Genomic DNA, 18,411 nt, shown 5'->3' with positions numbered 1-18,411 from the left:
ACCATGACAGAGCAATTCACTGCTGGATTATCTGCTACAGATGCCAACTACTAATGCATTCTCACTACTGTTTTAGGACCTTGTTACACATTGGGCATTTGTATGCATGCATGCAACACAGCACTGGGCACTTTTAGAAGCACCTGGCACTGTGTTGGGTGAATTTGTATACATGGAAAAATGCATGTCAGTCCACAGAAAATGGCAGTGGTACATTTTTAACCTAAAACACAACAAAGGTATTTTAGTTCAAAAGAACACCATCATTTTCTGTGCACTGATGTGTACTGACACGCATTTTGGGACTTATACAAATGCACACAATGCAATGCCAAGCACATCAGCTTGCGTGTTCTGCAGACTTGATTAATCAAGTCTGCTTCAACGTGCTGGATTTCCACACTGCTGGAGCAAACAAAGGTATGTGTATAAATGCCCATTAATTTTAGACAGTTCCTGGAGCACTGAGTCCCTGGATTCTCCATACACTTACATCTGAAACTAGTGTAAGAACTCTTTGGGCAGCTTAAAGTTATGCCACTCCAAGCCAGGTTTATCTCTGATCTGTGGTACTCAGCTCATGTCCCCACAGATGAACCGCCCAATTTTCAGTCTTCTAGCATCCTAAGATGCAGGGTCCCCTCACCCACTCTCCTGTTCAGTGTGGACAAACTTTCCATTTCCTGAAACTCTACTGCCTAGGCAGTGATTCTGGCACCAAGCCAACTGCCCATCTCACCCCTAGGAGTGTGACCTTCTGTATACCCCAGGGGTGCTACTCTGTATAAACAGCCTATGTAGCATGTCAGTTAACCAGGTGTCAGAGCACAGATGGGTCAAGCAATAAGGTTTAAAGGGGGTGGGCAGGGAACAAGGTACAGGGTGGATCATGTCTGTATGAGCTAGGGCTTCCTTCTTAGGACAGGGCAGTAGCTCCTCCAAAAGTGCCTTCCCTCACTACTCCTACCTCCCAACCAATCAAGAAGTATGACCACTAGCCCCCCACTCCAATACCAAATCCCACTTCATTAAAAAAGAGACCTTTTTAAATTTACCACCTCATTATTATTATTATTATTTATTACTTTTTCTTTTATCCATCCGTGGCTAACTTCCTGCATTTCACCACCCTTCCCCCACTCCTATTTCCTTTCCATCTCTTGTTTTATTACCTACCCTATCCCATTAACTCTCCACCTCCCAGCTTCATGTCCGTCCCCACCCCCCAAAACTTATCTTTCATATACCCCCACTTCAAGCAAGGTCAGAAGCCTGTCCTAGCTCACCAGCCCTGTAGTGGCAACTCACAGCTGTAGCTCCTAGTCAGGCCCTTGCTCATCACCCCTCTAGTAGCAAGTCATAGCTGGGCAGGTTGGAAACAGTGAGAGAAGCCTTTTAGCCTTTAAATATAATTGCTCCAAACTGGAGCTAGTGTTAACACCAATCAACATTTGAGTAGCTCGAAGATCAACATGTAACAAGGCCTTTATACACCTATGGGCTGAACTTCTGTAAGTTGATTTTGAAACCCTATATCAGGGATAGGCAACACCCAGCAAGGATGCCAGAGTCTGGCATGTGAAGACATTTTATTTGGCATAAGCGCCTCAGAGTGGATGGTGGAAAAGGGGCCACAGCTGCACTGCCAGAACAAGGACCAGGATCTTCACAGCTCCCCCGCTGTCCTCCCCTGGCATGCCAGTGTCTTACAAGTAGAGATTGCAGGTGTTTTTGGCACTCTGGCCAAAAACATTGTTGACCCCTGCCCTAAACCCTGTCAAGTAATTGATGTTAAGATATTTGAGGAGACATTTTGATTTCTGAAAAGTTAGGGTCAGGGATATTCAGCTGGCATAAGTATGCCACAACAACTTCAGTAGAGCTATTTAAATGTTGCCACCTAAACAATTGCCCTGTTCTACCTACTATTGTGGCCAAGTATAAGCTATCTCTTATGCAGCCTGTATGGCTATATTTAATTATGCGCACCTCATAGCTCTGCTACTCTGAATATTTCCCTGAGCATTGTTTCAAAGCTCTATATTTGATATTTTTCTTACTAATTTTGCCTTTCTTAGTGCCCAAAAGAGAACCTAAAAGTTTAGGAAGCTATTTATGTGGCTTAATAAAGTGATACCTCAAAATTTAGTGTTTTAAAATAAACACTTTAAAGGATTATGTTAGAAAGTAACAGGGATAATTTATAAATGCCATGTTGCAACATATTACCTCCAAGTCAGCCATTTCAAAAATTGCTTTTACTTTGTTCCCAAGAATCAAACACTAATAAATTTATATTTTGTTCTCTACTTTATGAAATTGCTCTATATTTTTAACCAGATTCAATAGAAATGTTAATACAGGTATATATGACTGGAAATGTAAATTTTCATGACTTTTATTTTTAGCTGTGACACATTATTAAATTTCCCCAGTTCAGAAACAAAATGTATGAATCAAATATGTGAAACCTCACTAAGCAGCATGCTGTTCATGCTATTCATCATTTATACTCTACCTAAATACTGCATCCTTTACGTGGGAGCAAGAATAATCAAAGACCTACCAGAGCTCAGCAGGTATCAGTCCTAAAACACATTAGGCTCTATGCAGAGATGGTTAAATACCTATGGATCTGTCATCTATACCATCACAACCCCTGATTATCTGTGTTTTATAATGTCTGGTTCATGTAAAACTGAAACTTGTTTGGATTATTTTCACTCATAAAAATATCATATTGGGTTAATTAATTTATATAGTGCTAAGTCTAAAGAAGGCTTTGGTGCCTTACATGGCTAAGATTTGCCTTATCACACATGTTCAAAAACAGTGTAGTGTTAGGCCCCCAGAGGGGCCTAAGTTCATTTTTGTTGTGATTCAGATCTGCCATGGAGGAGAGGGTGTGTGTGTATGTTTATTGTTTGGCCTAGCAGATCATGAGTCAGAATACATACTCAGGCCAGGCAATACATGAAAAATGCAGGTTCAAGTCTCCCATCTTTCAGTCAGACTTCTCACATCACAGGACAGAACTTCCATTGAACCTAGGCCACTGAACAGACCTGAAGGCCAGCAACTTTGAGACAAAAGGAAAGTAAGCAAGAGGTTGTCTTGCTCAGGGATGAGACTTCTGCCCTAGGAAGGGAGAAGAAAATCTTTGTTTCCACTTGTTATTATTCACATACTGTAGGTTTCAGAATCACTGTAAAAACTGCATAACTAGCAATAGTAAGAGACTTCAAGATTCTTTACATCAGTGACCAGAAACTTACGGCCCATGGGCAGCACCCAGCCTGTGGAACCAGTTGATATGGCTTCAGTGCTCTCCCATGCAATTATAGGAAGAAATGGCAGCTGCAGGAGCTGTCACTACGCCGCTAAAGAAAAAGGAAGCAATGTTGCTGGGTCCTAGTGTCTGAACCTCTTGCCTCTGACCCAAACTGGGTCATTCAACTGTACATTCTGAAAAGATTAACAACTGCTGCTTTACAGAGCACTCTCTACTTGGAGCTCCTGCATTAGAGAGCAGGAATACATGCCCAGAATACAGTATTTCGAAAGCATGTGAGTAACAGTCTTTATTACAGTATTACTTCACAAAGGAGAGGCCCACTGGAATATATGACCCACAACTGCAAGAGGAAAGAATGTGGGCCTGAATCTAGAGAAAGTAGAAGAAAGCCTGTCATTGTCCAACCATAAACTCCTTTCAGAAAAACGTACAACATTCGGCATTCTCCAGGTCTATGTCACTAGCTATTTGACTCTAATCTGTTATGAAATCACATTTTTCCAGTCATAGATCTCACTACACATGGGACAGTGGAATAAGCATACTAAAGGCTAGCAATACCTTTGTTTTTGGCACTAGCTTGTGCACCGCAGATATTGTGTTGACTGGTACTGAGGCAATTCCTTTTGGCTGGATCCTACTCTTTGTTATTATAATGACGTCTCAGTAGTGCCATGGCTTACAATAGCATGACTCCAGACCTGTGTCAGTGTCTGTAATGCATCTTGCATTAAAAAGTCATTGGATAAAATATATAAACAGCCTGGAAGCAGGGTCCATAATCCAGGGGTCATTCCCTTCCAGATTAGGACCCTCCTCTCTGGGCCACAGAGATGCTTGCTTGATGTCCTTTGGCACCATGATACATTCCTATTTGGCTGTCTGATGGGCCAGCTTCCAAAGGAAGATGGAAAGTAGTCATAAACTCATAGAATTATAGAGAAGTAGGTCTGAAAAGGATGTCCAGAGGTCTTCTAGTACATCTCATGCCTGAAGTAGAATCATCCCTATCCAAACCATCCCATACAAATTGTCTAACCTATTACTAAAAGCATGCAATCAGACCTATCACAAGTACACCGCATAGCACACAAGGGGATGAAGGCAATCAGTGTCCTGCTGCTGCTATGTGGGCTGTTAAAATACACTCAAGAGAGTGAAAGGAAGAGGGCTATTCTCCCCTCTGTCCCCCCACTCCCTCCACCACTCTCCCATTCCCCACTACAGAGGAAGGCAAAAATCCCTACAGACCATACCAATCTGACTCTAGGTAAAATTTCTTCCCAACCCCTAACATGGCAATCAACCTAAACCTGAGCAAAAGAGCAAGAGCTGACCTCTAACCAGAAACCTCTCAGTTTTGGTTTTAGCATGAGCATTGGCATGCACATCAAAATCTCTATCATCGGATGCACCTAGCACCCAATACTGCTGAGGAAAGCAGAAAAAAATCCATGGTGTATAGTAACAGGAGGGATAAAAAATCCTTCCCAGCCCCAAGAGGCAACCATCAAATCCCAGAAGCATGGGAAATACCCATAATAGCACATGGGCAAAGCTGTGCCTAGATCATCTCTAACCAATACTTGGCCCACAACTTCTTGAGTGCCTCCAAAGTCCCCAACTTCCATAGGTAGTCTATTCTACTACCTCACTCTTCTAACAGTGAAGGAGTTTTCATGATACAGAATTTAAACCTACTTTGCTGCAACTTCAAGTTATTGGTTTGCATCCTACGTTCTGTAGCAAGAGAAAAAAGGTTTTCTCTCTTTTCTGATATTTAAAGGCTACTATCATGTCAATTAACACTGTTACTTCCCATGTCTTACTATTGATGCATATGAAACACACTCCTCTTTTGTGTGTCTGTGTCATGCTATAGGCACATATTACCTCTGTGATCTACCAAAACTCCTAGATCCTTTTCCATAGTGCTGCTATCCAGCCAGTTGTCACAGATTTTATATTTGTGGTTTTGATTATTCTTCCCCAGGTCTAGCACCTTGATTTTGTCAGTGCTGAACAGGGAACAGAGCTAAACAGCCTATTAGCTCCATCCAAACTTTCCAGATCTGTTGAGATCCATCTGAATTGCTCTCCCATCCTCCAGTGTACTTTCAGTCCTTCCCGGTTTTCTGCATCTGCAAACTTGTTCAAAAAGAACTCTGTGTTTTGGTCATGCCTACCTTATATTTTGTCACTCTGCTAAGAAAAGGAAAGATAGATTCAATCCTGCTTGGCAGGTCTACAAATTCATTAATGCACTGTAATTATGGGGCATTAAGTTTAGTACCTGTAATTACAGGTACTACTGTAATGCACTGTAATTAGTGCTACTGTGAATTAGTGCCAGCACACACTTTTCAGTGATACTAATGTACAGTAAACTAATTGTATTGTGTTTTAATGCATTAGCATGGGTTTTGCCCACCACACTAATACACAGTAGAATTATTCTACTGCACTCAAAGTGTCTCATGTAGACACATGCCTTCAGACTAAGTTGAAATGACCATATCCTCTAACCATTAGGCAATTTGAGGAGCAGGAGCATTATGCATACAGGAGACCCTCACCATTCATGGGGAATCCATTCCAGAGATCCCTGCGAATGGCAAAATCCACAAATACGTCAGGAGCCCGGCAGCGGTGGCAGGAGCCCGGTGGCGGCAGGTTTGGAGCTTCTGCAGATGCCACCAGTGTTGGCAGCAGCGGGGGTGGGAAGGCTGAGCAGGAGCGGGATGGATAGACCCACTGAAGACTAATCTTGAGAGAAAAACTTCCCCGGGAATGGGGCAGCAGATGGATTAATAGATAACTTCCAGGACTGAAATAGTCCTTCTAAGATGTGTGTGCCATAGAAAGTTGGAATGAAGTAAGATTTCAAGCAGCTTAACATGTCTTAGCACAAGTTACAATTCCCTACTGGAATTAATAGAGAGCTACGTATCTCTTGTGTAACTTGATCTATTTCCAGAGACCTCTAAGTGATTCTTATTAAAATGAATGGAAGAGCTGTGTCACCCTGAGAGGCAAAGTAGAGTGCAATTCAGGGTCTGCATGACTTGCATACTTGTTCCCCATTTAAAGTATAAGACACTATTCATCCTCAGTTACCAGATAGGATACCTTCCCGACTCTGGTCACCTATTACACAAGACATTGCCAGCAGCTGTGCATGTCTAGAGACCAGGATAGGATTTAGCCCAAATAAACAGTGTTGGCAAATGGGAACTAGAACCCAGAATTCCCTCAGAGAAGTACTCGAGTACTTCTCCCTCTTGGTTGCTTTGTTTTCTGGGTGTATCCAGGCTAGCCAAATGTAGTTGCTAGCACCCTCTGAACTTTTCCATACATGGGTTTCAGATATGAATCACTTTTAGAAGTCACAATCCAACTCTACCATTTTTTTAACTTTATACTTGTCTAGGATTCTACAAGCATGCATCTGACATCAACAAGACAATAACAACACAATCAGAAAAAAGGAAGATAATAAAATGTACTATTCTTATTTTTTGCCAGACATAAGCCAAGGGAACTTGCACTTTGTGTTTGCTTGTATGGTGTTTGTTATTCATTCTATGGTTTTCTTAATAACTACTTTATTATTATCTTTTCATCGTTATAATTAATCCTTTTTCTCCTTTATTTCTTGTCAGAGCTGAGAGACATACTTCTGAAATGAGCAGATAGGATTGTCACATCTGTGTATGTGAAAATTTGCATGGAATCATAATTTATTTTCCAAAGTACTAAATCCCCAAATTGCTAGACAATCAAAGACAAGGGTTTTTTTTTCTCTTTTCAACTTCATCTCCAAAATGTTGTCTCTAGTATATGTAATATACAGTTATGATTGAATTGTTAATTTATGTAGAATTCTTGAGATGATGAGGATAACAACAGGTTCAGAGGGAGTAATTTATTCACCACAGAGAGATTACAGACTTTAAATTGTTCTTTTCCTGTATCTTCAGTAGCTTGGTGGTCTTAATGGTTAATGCAAATGCATATAGCTTTATTTTTTGATTAGATTAAAATTTACTATTCTGAAACTGTATTTGAACTTGTTCTTTTAACACTTAGCTGCAAGGACTGTCATTCACAGAATATGTGAAAATTGGAGAGAAAGGTTAAACATCCTTTGTTTAGAATTGGACAGGTACAATTGCTTCCCTAGCAATTTTTCACTAAAATATTTATTAGATTTTCACACATGTTTTATATATAAGATTCTTTCTTGAATAACTCTTTACACTAAATTTCTTCACCAGCTGCAGGCTTTTTGAGAGCTTAAAGCTAAAAGATGGTTCAGGTTCTAACACATGATCAACTATATCATGCTGTTTATCAACTCAAGCTTTTTAATTGGTTCTTTCAGCTTATCCTTTTCTTTTTTCCACTATGAGGCAGTTTTTTCCTTTTAGCATCTGTTTTTTTTCTTGATTTTCCTGTTTTCTTGATCTTCAGGCAAATGGTGTGTTGAATATACATAAAGTTTGGGTCAAAAACTTTGAAATCTTTAGTTAGGTGGAATATAATGGTTCTGTGTGAAAAAAGGCCCAGTTTACAGCAGCTTTTCAACTCTGTTCAACTTTATAAAATCACTGATTGAGAGATGCAAAGTAATTTGCTTCAAAATATTTCCACAGAATCCTAGAAAAAACTGGGGTTACAAATATTATGAAATAATCCACTTAGCTTTTGAGCTCAGAGTAGCTTCATAAAGGCATTCAAATGATCATTTAAAGAAAGATAAGCAGGTTCAGCTGTTTTGAAAGTCATGAAGGAGAGATAAAGAACACATGATTTAAAAAGAAAAATGGGGGGGGGGGCAAGCAAAAGCACTCTGGTGTCACATATCATTCAAGTAAAATTGTTGAGTAGCTCTGATTTATCAATTTTCTGCATCATGACCACACCATTTTGGTAGTTTTGTTGCCTATTACTTGGACTACCTTGGAATACATGTTGAGGGTATGATTACAACAGTTTCTGCTGTTAGACCTTTCCTCTTGTTTAGTGTGCGGTGTATTTGTTACTTCCACGTAAGTATGAACATGGAGTGGAGTTTGGTTTTCCCTCACATATTGCAAATTATATGCTCTATCCCATGGCACACATTAAAAAAGTATTTCTGTGTTAGTTTTCAAGATGAATGCGATACGCTGAATTGAGGCCTTCTGGCAACATGGTAAGATGCAAACTGAGGAACAGTAACTTTGTTTCACACTTTTGATTGGTTTTCCTAGGGGTTCTCAGCCAATTTGAGGTACTGCCATTATAAAAATAAAGAGCAATGCTTGCTTATTCTCTGTTTTCAGCAGCTGCTCTGGCATTTTCTTTCTCCTCAATGTTTTGCAGTTTTATATAAACTGTAATGTAATGTTTAAAGCTTTCAAGCATTCCTTGCAATCCTGAATTGAAGACCTTCATTTCTAGGTCTTCATACCCTTTCACCAAGTACCTCTTCCATGTCTACTACATAACCTTAACCACAACTCAGCCTTCCAGTGTCTTGCAGACATAATGTTCTGATCTGTGACACACATCCATGAATTTTGAAGTAGCATGGCCCTTGGGTCACACTACTGGCAAACTAATGATATATCTCCAGTGTGAAATATAGTGAAGTTCAGTGCAGGCTAAAATACGCATCTTGGGGAAGCTGGTGATCTCTGGACAGAATTTTATGGTGTAATGATTATATCCTCTAAATGCATGCAAACCACATTTTCACATCTTACCTGTTCTTCTGTTCATCTTCTCCTGTTTGCATAATGTGATGCATTATTCATCAAGTGATTTTTTTTCATTTTCATAATATTCAGCCATAACTTGTCTCTTTTGCTGACTTTCGGGGCATCCTGTTAGCATCCTGCATCATGTCCTGCTGAAAAACAGATTTTCTGTTTTTGATAATCTATTTCACTATTTTATGTGTACTCAGCAGTTGTATGTATAGATACTATAAGTAGAGACAGCATGTATCTAATAATGTTAATATGTAGTAACATCAACAGTCACAGCTTAGAAATAAAGAAATAAAAATGTAATAACTTGAGCAGCTACAGCTTAAAATATTAAATTATTAATAAACAAAAAAGACAAAAAAGCAAATACATTTCAATTAAATATGTTTAAAAGAGGCATGCTCAAATTTTATTCTAAATAAGTGGCATTAGTGTGTCAAGTGAAAATCAGGCAGACAGCTGCTTCACATTAAGTCTCACAGTAGACTGAAGCCTAGCACTGCCTGCCTAGCACTGCCTGCCAGCTTACTTAAGAGTTCATCTATTACGGGAAAATATGTCAAGGAAATCAATGAAAGAGTGAAGGCAGGTTTACAGTTTTGGATGAGAGTCTGATACCTTTTACCTTAGTCTTTTGTCAACACTATCCTAAATTCTAGTACATGGCAATAATTAGGGAAAGAAATTGGAAACACAGATGAGACTCGTTACTCTCAAAGAATCCCCAGATAGTATAAGAGATATTGTTTCTTACAGCATTGTTTCTTGGACACTGTTTTATTTCCTATTTTGCTGCAGTAAATGCAAATAATCACTCTTGTTAAACACTGACTTTACCAACAGCCTCTTTAACAGTAACTACTGTAATTCTTTTAGTTTTTTCCAAAAGACTAAATAATTGTAGCGACCAGCATACCCTACCTAAATTTTAGTTTAGATTTTGTTTACCTTATTTTCCAGGTCTCCTTTCAAATTGGATTTTAAATACACACATAGAGTGCAGTTGTTTCTTTTTCATCTCTCAGGTGAATTTGAAATATCAAGCAATGTATGAGTTCTAATTATTCTTTTGCTCTGAAATACAAAGTGTGATTCTTCACCCCAAAACAATATCAGAAAATGTTTAGCTACAGTGCACTGGTGGTATTTAAAGCCATATATCCAGTCTTTGTTTCATATGGGCTACTGTAACCCCAATACTGATGATGCTCTGTCTTCCTAGATTAATAATGAGATCTTGTTTAAAAAATCAGTCCAATTCAGTTATGTTTTATATCATCCCTGGAGGACCAATTTCTTATCTCATCAAAAGGATGATGATTCTCTATCCCTGTCAGTTGTTATGATCATTATCTGGACACACAGTACATCAGCAAACAGAGTTGAGCTTCCAGCCTTGCTGGTGGTAAAGGGATTCAAAATTCATGTTTATCATATGCAGAAGATTAATTCAGTAGCTAGCTTCAAGCACCACATTAGCACTAAAGTCCATTAATTCTAATTATGTTTTGCATATAGAGAATATTAAAGTGTTTAAATTAATAAAGGAAAAGGGCCAGCCTCTTGGCACAGCTGCTGCATGTTAATGCAGTTTGCTGTGCAGGAGGTGATCTTTGTGTGTAAAGAGCACTCCTCAGGTCAGTGGAGATTGTGCACATAAAGCAGTTTATGGGACATGTGCCAGCCACAGCCATTTCACAGCATCTCTTTTCAGTGTGCCTTTATATCTGAATAGATTATTATTTGCAGGAAGCCAAGTTTGTTATCTCCTAGAACAGAGGTACATGGAGCTCAGCTATGTATAATCTCTTCATGGGTGTGTAAGGAGATGATGTAGTACAAGAAAGCTCCCACCTGGATACGTCTATAGCTGCATCCAAATGAGCACGGTGGTGTGGTATGTGCTAGCCCAGTTGCTGGCAGGGAGCATGAGATCAGGAGACACCTATCTCCTGGCAGGGGCTGGGACATTGCTCCCTGCCCCTGGGAGCTGTCTGCTGCTGGGGTAAGCTCTGCTACAGGAGCCCAAGTGGGGACAATGTTCCCCTGCCCTGGCAGCAGGGATCTCCCATCCTCCACTCCATGATGACATGGCCTAGGCTGGGAGATCCTTAATTCTTAACCTGAGCTCCATGGTTGAGGGGCCTGAGCTGGGAGATCCTTGTTCTGCCCTCGGACCAACCACAACCTTTCCATTCAATAATAAGCAAAATTATTGATACACAGTGATAACAGAAAAGAAGCAATACAAAAAGTCAGTCAATTCTATGTATCTACCAAATCCTAGGGCTGTCATCAGGTTCATCTAGCCAGGATGCAGTCTCCACTCTGATGCTTTCTCTCTTAGGTGTCAGCAGTCTGGAGGTGGGATGCCAAGGCCCACACCCCACCTTCCAGTTGGGTGGATGACATGGTTGTATGCCCTTCATCATATGTCCTTGAGCTGGTCGTATGCCCTTGGTCCATGGTGAACTTGGGGACCCTTCCCAGGAGACATGGACCCCTCTCAGGGAGAAGGATGGGGGAGGAATGGGGAGGGATGAGGGACAGTGAGGGGGGACAGGGAGGGACTGAAGGGACTGATGAGGAGGGATAGGGAGGGACACTTTGTTACTTTCAAATCTCTGCTTTTGTATTCTCCTTCACTTCTGATGACTCCCAATGACTCTTCGTCTGTGTCTATCTCTAGCTGGTTGTCTCTCTGTGGTCACATGTCCTCATAGCCTTCTGGGCCTTCTCCTAATTTGGTCTGTTCCCCCCAAACCAGGAGTGAGCCGTGCCTCACTGCCCCCACTTTGAGGCCCTGTAGCTAGTGTCACTTGTTTTGTGTTATGAGCAGTATGGTACACACTTCTTTGGTTTCCAGCCGTGTTGACCTTATTGTGTTAGACAGTAGGGTATATGCCCCCTCTATTCTGTATCCATCAGTTGTCCTTGTTGCATTAGACAGCCTGCCTGCATCTAGGGCTGTTTGAGACCCTGGCTGCTTAGAAATCAATTAACCCCTGCTACCCATCTTAAATCCTTCTAATGTATATACCTATAAGCCAATTCCCAAAAAGTAGGCCTTTTAAATGTAATTTCTAAGCCAACAGGGAAAGGCATAGTCAATGATTTCCTTGTATTATCTGGAACTTTCAAACCTTCTAGTTTTCTTTTAGAAGCTCCTGAAAATGAATGTTTAGCTTTTTACCTACCACTTTTCCTGGTTTCATCCTAGTTGCAATCTGATAATGTAATGATGTAAGAGCAAGAGTTGGAAAATCTCCTCTATTAATAAAGTCTTCTTGCTGCTGAGTTCATTCATTTAGCTTGCATCCCCATAACAATAACACTTTATATAACAATCCACTATTCTTTGATTTCCTGTGTTTCAATTTAAAAAATAATTAATTAAAATTTGTTATTGTTGCTAATGAAAATAAAACAGGAAAGACAAAATTGTTAGAGTTTATAGGAGTCACAGAAACAGGAAAGTACAATATCAAACTATTGAATATGTTGCTGGTATCATTTTCCATGCACAATCTTGAAATCCTAATGGAATAGCAAGATGCTTGGTAGATACTGAGTAGAAACTGATGCCCTCTAAAACTGCTGTCAAAAAAGAGAGAGAGACTTGGGTCTAATGAACATCAGATAGAAAGAGCAGCAGGGCATATCCAGCACGTACAAGAAATCCCTAAACAAATGTTAAAACATTGTTCTATCCTTATTCTGCCAACAGGTCCACACATCCTAATCCTAATAACACACACATACATGGTTACATGGAATATGTACATTATCTAAGTGTGCCAAAACAAATGACACTGTCAGCTTTCCTACTAGAATATTTTTCTACTTCCTGTTACCTTATAATAGTCTACAAGACTTATTTTCTTCTAAGTCCTGAAGGGCATAAGATCTCTCTCTCTCTCTCTCTCTCTCTCTCTCCTCTCTCTCTCACACACACACACACACACACACACACACACACACACACTTGTGTGCATACACATACATATACCCAGAGTTCACATTCCAGATAGAAACTTTAGGGGATCATCAAAATTTTGAGACATCCTAGCACTACATGATTTATTTTATAGGAACAACTGTAAAGTATACTCTTTTTTTGCTTCCCAAGTAGTGTTTCATTTGTTTAGGACAATCTGTGTTGGTATTTTTGTGGGGGTGATATATTGAGGAATTCATAGTAAGTCTACAAAACTCCCTTTACATTCTCCTATAGGCCTCTTCATCTAGAATATTTTCATGAAAATAAATAATATTCATATCCAGAGTTCTGCAAAGACTTTTCTGGAGGATAAAGAGAATAGAGCCTTCTGCTTCTCCCTCATCTAGAGTTTGGAAGATTTAAAATTAACTTGGGTACAGTTTGGCACACAAACTGCTTGCCTGGTTGTGCTGAAAGAACAAACAGTGCTTGGTGTGGAAAGGACCTGTGAAACATAGCCAATTGATTTACTTGGTATTGGACTTCATTATACACTCTCTGTCACAACACAGAACTTTGTTCTCTCAGTAAATGATGTTACTCCCATACTTCTATAGAGGTTCTCTACGTTCTGTCCTCAAAAATCTTTTTTATTTTTTGTTGCTTATTATCTCATCTTTTTCCCTTTCAGCTGTTTACCAGGTCTTCATTTCTACTTCTGTAGGCACTTTTTATGCTGGACTCCAGTCAAACTTGGACAAGCAGCAGAAGGACATACTAAATGTCCACCTTAATAAGGAAATGGTTTGGAACTGAAGGTGAATAAATACAGAAAATGTACACCAGGAAGTACTGCAGGGCATTAGAGCCTCTGTGCTGTCAGTAAACTCAATAATAATATTAAATGAGTACATTTCTTATATTGGCTTAATACAGTTGGGACTTTGATACACCAAAGGCACAAATTTAATATTTCAAATGACTTGTTTTGTCAACAATTGGCTAATGTTTTTCTGTACTGTAGCCCTAGAGAAAATGTATTGGAGGGACTCATCATAACTTATTGACGACTGATTACAACTTCCAGCCAAATTTAACTTTATTACAGAAAGAATGTTATGCATCACAGTAAGTGTGACATACAGTATGTCAAAATAACAACCCTGCATTATCAAAAAAACCTAAAACAGGACTTTCATATTCTTTTAAGGACATATTTACAAGATGCAGGCCCCAAATCAAAATGTCAGACTGCTCCTCTGTATCATTTCCTTTTCATAGTTAATGGAAATGTACACCTTAACTCTTCATTTTTGTTCAATTTGTTTCTAGCCAAATTGAACAAGATACTTCTGGCTTGTTTTATTCAGAGGTACCCTAGAGGAAAATGCAATGGCAGCTGTACAGCTCATCTACATATTCAACTAGGAATTTGGCACATAGTTTTAAGTTCTGCAATGTACACCAGCAAAAACCGTCAGCATTAGAGAAGCTAAAGATGGGGCAAACCAAGTGAAATAAAACCTGATGTAATATAATTTAACAGGATACTTCTCCTTAGAGGGTGATCTTTGCCTGAAAATGGTATAAGATCATGAGTTGATTTTTCTTTCATAATTGAGACATAGGGATGCCTACAAATCAGACATAATGACAATTAAAGTAACATATTTTAATTCTGAAGAGTAAAGATAAGTATCAGGGTAGGCTGAAAGAACAAAGCTCTCTTGTTAGCATCACAAATACGGTACAACAAAATTAGACTTATGTCTCTTTAAATAATAATGGCTTAAAGACAAGGCTTCCAGCTTTTAAAATAGCTTGCAGAAGCATTCTACTACAACACTTAATTTATCAAAGTAGTTACCCTATTTCAATATCTTTAAAGGCATGCAGTCATATGCTATCAGCATCACCATTAAAACATTCCTAATTCTTACTAATGTGAGGACTTCAGCATGGATTACATTCTGACAGCATTGCTACCTATAAACCTTCAAAAATCACTGGCAAGAAGAAGCAACAATAAGGTTCAGGTCTTTTACCTTTTTGAACAGATGATCTTCCTGTTTGTAGAGCTGAAAAACAATGAGGAGATGGATAATAAACTATACATGGCAAGCCTGATGCACAGAAGGATTAGAAAATGCAAAACCTTCTCAAATGATTTGGACAAGAATATATAAGACACTTGGCTGGTTATGCACCCATTAATAAAACGAACATTCAATTTAGACTGTTTTAGACTCACTGGAAGCATCTATATGAGCCGCTTAATGAGCAGACTGATAAACTACACACTACAGTGTGTGGCAGAGCACCTTTGGTGCCTGCTACTTTAAGGGCTGAGATCAGGCAGCAGGGCAGCCAACAAGTGCAGACCAGCCCTGATGAAGTGGTTGCATGACTGCAGGAGGACCAAGGGATTGGAGGAAAGGGCTGAGTGGCCTCCATTTTAGCTCTGGCCCTGCGGGCTGAGGGAGTGGTGACCACAGGGTTGGAGGGCCTGCATGTGGGCCAGCCAGACTGTGGTAGGAAATCCTGAAGGGCCATGTATATATTAGGGCCTAAGGGGAACCCAAAGGGGCTGCATAGATCCGTGGTGGGTTGGGAGTGGTCCCGTGAGGGGCAGTATGAATGAGGCCCAGTGAGAGTGGGTGGAATGCGAGAGCAGAATCCTAGAGACCAGCAAGGGGCAGAGTTTAGCCCAGCTCAGGCTAGAACTGTTACCAAGTAGTCGTGCCATTCTGCGAGGCATGGGACATGGTATAGGTCACAGCCATGTGTACGGCTATGACCTATACACCCTAGGCGTCGGGTCACATAATGGGCAACCTGCCACACTTTACACCAATTAATGTAACAGCAAGACATGGCAGAAGAATGAGGGCAGACTGTCCTAGACAGGTGGGCAGGCCAATGTTAAAGTGGCCTCACAACGGCTCCCTGTCGCACAGCATCACAGCAAAAACCAGACAATTACACCAATGAACAGTAGTATTAGTCTGCTGCACATTAACCATTACACAAAAAATGCAATCATGTTAATGTGCAGCAGAGCATCCTCCTGTGCATTTATTTAGTACTTCCTTCTGCAAGTACTAAATTTAACATGCAGTAGGCACTGCATATTTATAAATTTATAGATATGGTCAGTAGTGGCATCTACACATGCAATAAATGTGAAGCAGTAAACTTCAGAGCAGTTTGAGCTGAAGTAAACTATTCCCAGGTGCAGAGTCTACATGTATGCCTAGGACAGTAGTAATTTGAGCCAAGAGCATGTGTAGATGCTACCACTGAATATGATTTTCTTTACTTCTTTGATGTGCTCTGTCTATACACATCAATATAATGTTATATAATTAACTTCAATTAAAATATGGAAAAAGAAGTGGGTACCTTAAAAAAACACAGAAAAGACACCCCCCACAAAAAAGAAAAATCCCTCAACAACCCACAGCACTGCTTCTGTAGTATTTCAACTTTAAACGTCAATAGTAACACATTCTATGCGTCATCCCCGATAAAGAGGCAAAAGAAACTATATGGTATCTCTGTGCTACCCCTGCAGCAGTGTTGTTAGGACCTTTTTTGGCTCCAACATAGATAAGAGTTATTATAGCCACATTAAGGTACATTGGTGCTCAGAACATTATAATAAAATCTGATTGGAAAGAAACACAAAAAATAGAATATATTTTCCCCAGTATCTTCAAATATTTGCAACATATGATCAACAAGGGATTAACAGACTTTTCTCTTGTATTTTAAATTTTAAAATTTTCTTCCTATTTTATTAACCCAGTCCTTGAGGTCATCCAGTTCTTGTTACATGACATTTCATTGACCATGGACCATATTCTATTCCACCGATGAAACATGTAAATAGATTTCGGTATCTAAATGTGATTCTATTGCAGCTGCTTGAAAAGAGGGAGGGTTCACCTTTTCCTTGCTGCTCTGTTTTCACCCAACCTGAAGGGCAAGATAATAGTATGTTACAAAAGTAGATGTATTCATGGATGTTCAGGACTTGAGCAGAGTGGAGTAGAACTATATTTAGACACCTAATTCTGTTTAGATACCCATTAAGTGGAATAAAATCTTGCCGTGGTCTTCCAATGTTGTTTCTTCAGAACATTTCATTACTATGTTGCTAATGTTTGCTCCAGTGATTAAATCAATAATGACTGGCCCTAAGAATGATCCTAAAGAATCTCTCTTGCAATCTCTTTTAGTCCTTTAAGCACAACTTTTGGCCATGTCCTCACTGGCCACATGGCCACCTTACAGGCTTTGTGCATATGGCAGTCTTTTCTAGTTGAAAGAATAACCTTCCAAAAAGTATAAGGAACTCAAGTAGTAAAAACTTAACTCTCATCCGTTCTCATGAAACTGTAACTGTTGTTGGTCTCATGGGGTAACTTGTTACCCCACCCGCATGAACAAAATGGAACCACTGACAATAGTATAAATGTACCAAAAACTATTTATTAAACATATGGATTGTTTGAAAGAGTATTTATGATGATTTGAATTCAAAATATTGTTTAACTAGAACTATGAACAAAATTTAAACTTTTTTTAGTTTCAAAATGTGACTGAACAATTTGCTAAGTCTGCAGTTCACACTGTTTTCAAACTAGCAGTTACATCCAAAAACACTTCTTAACTGTTTGAACTAAATATTGCATTCCTCACAAAGCAGCAGTGATGTACCGTGGTGCTCACAAGTAAATCACTTACAATCTTTGCATTGTTTCTAGGTTTTGCAGTTATCTGTCCTTGGACAAAAAGCACAATGTCCACTCATACTTGCAGAAGATTCTGCTGGGGTGCATTGTGGCAATTTGTAATTTCAGGCAGTCATACAAGACTTGATGGACTTAGACAGACTATGTGTATCCATCATTCTTCCTTTTATGTGTCCATCAAACAACTGTTCTCCAAGCTCCTGCAAAAAAAAGTACTGTCTTCTTAAATGTGATCTTTGCTTCCAGTTTGCATTGTGGCCTAGCCAAATGATGAGGCTGGCAGTGGCAGCCACATCCAGCATATTGAGAAATTGTAGTCCTGGATGATGTCTGGCTTTCTTTGCTCTCCACCCACTCACAGGCCATGATGCATGCTTGGCAGCAATAGCACAACTTTGGACTTTGTGAGGGGGCCAGGACCACAGGGGACCTGGCCCGAGGGAGGAAGCCACGCAGCGAACCCCGGCTGCAGCAGAGTGGACCGCAGCGGAGCCGGGAGCAGCGAGGCATCCCGCCAAGACACAGGTAGCCAAGGGACCGGTGGCGGTTCCGACGGAGGAACCCGGGAAGGGAACCTCGGCCGGAGGGACCCTCCTCCAGCAGCTGGTGGCCGGTTGGTCATGGAAGAAGACCCGCGGACAGGGCGGTGGACTTTGTAGCCAC

Source organism: Crocodylus siamensis, chromosome 2 (genome assembly GCF_052110815.1).
Source record: "Crocodylus siamensis isolate JL-2025a chromosome 2, ASM5211081v1, whole genome shotgun sequence".
Taxonomy (NCBI): domain Eukaryota; kingdom Metazoa; phylum Chordata; order Crocodylia; family Crocodylidae; genus Crocodylus; species Crocodylus siamensis.
Note: the sequence above shows the minus strand (reverse complement) of the source record.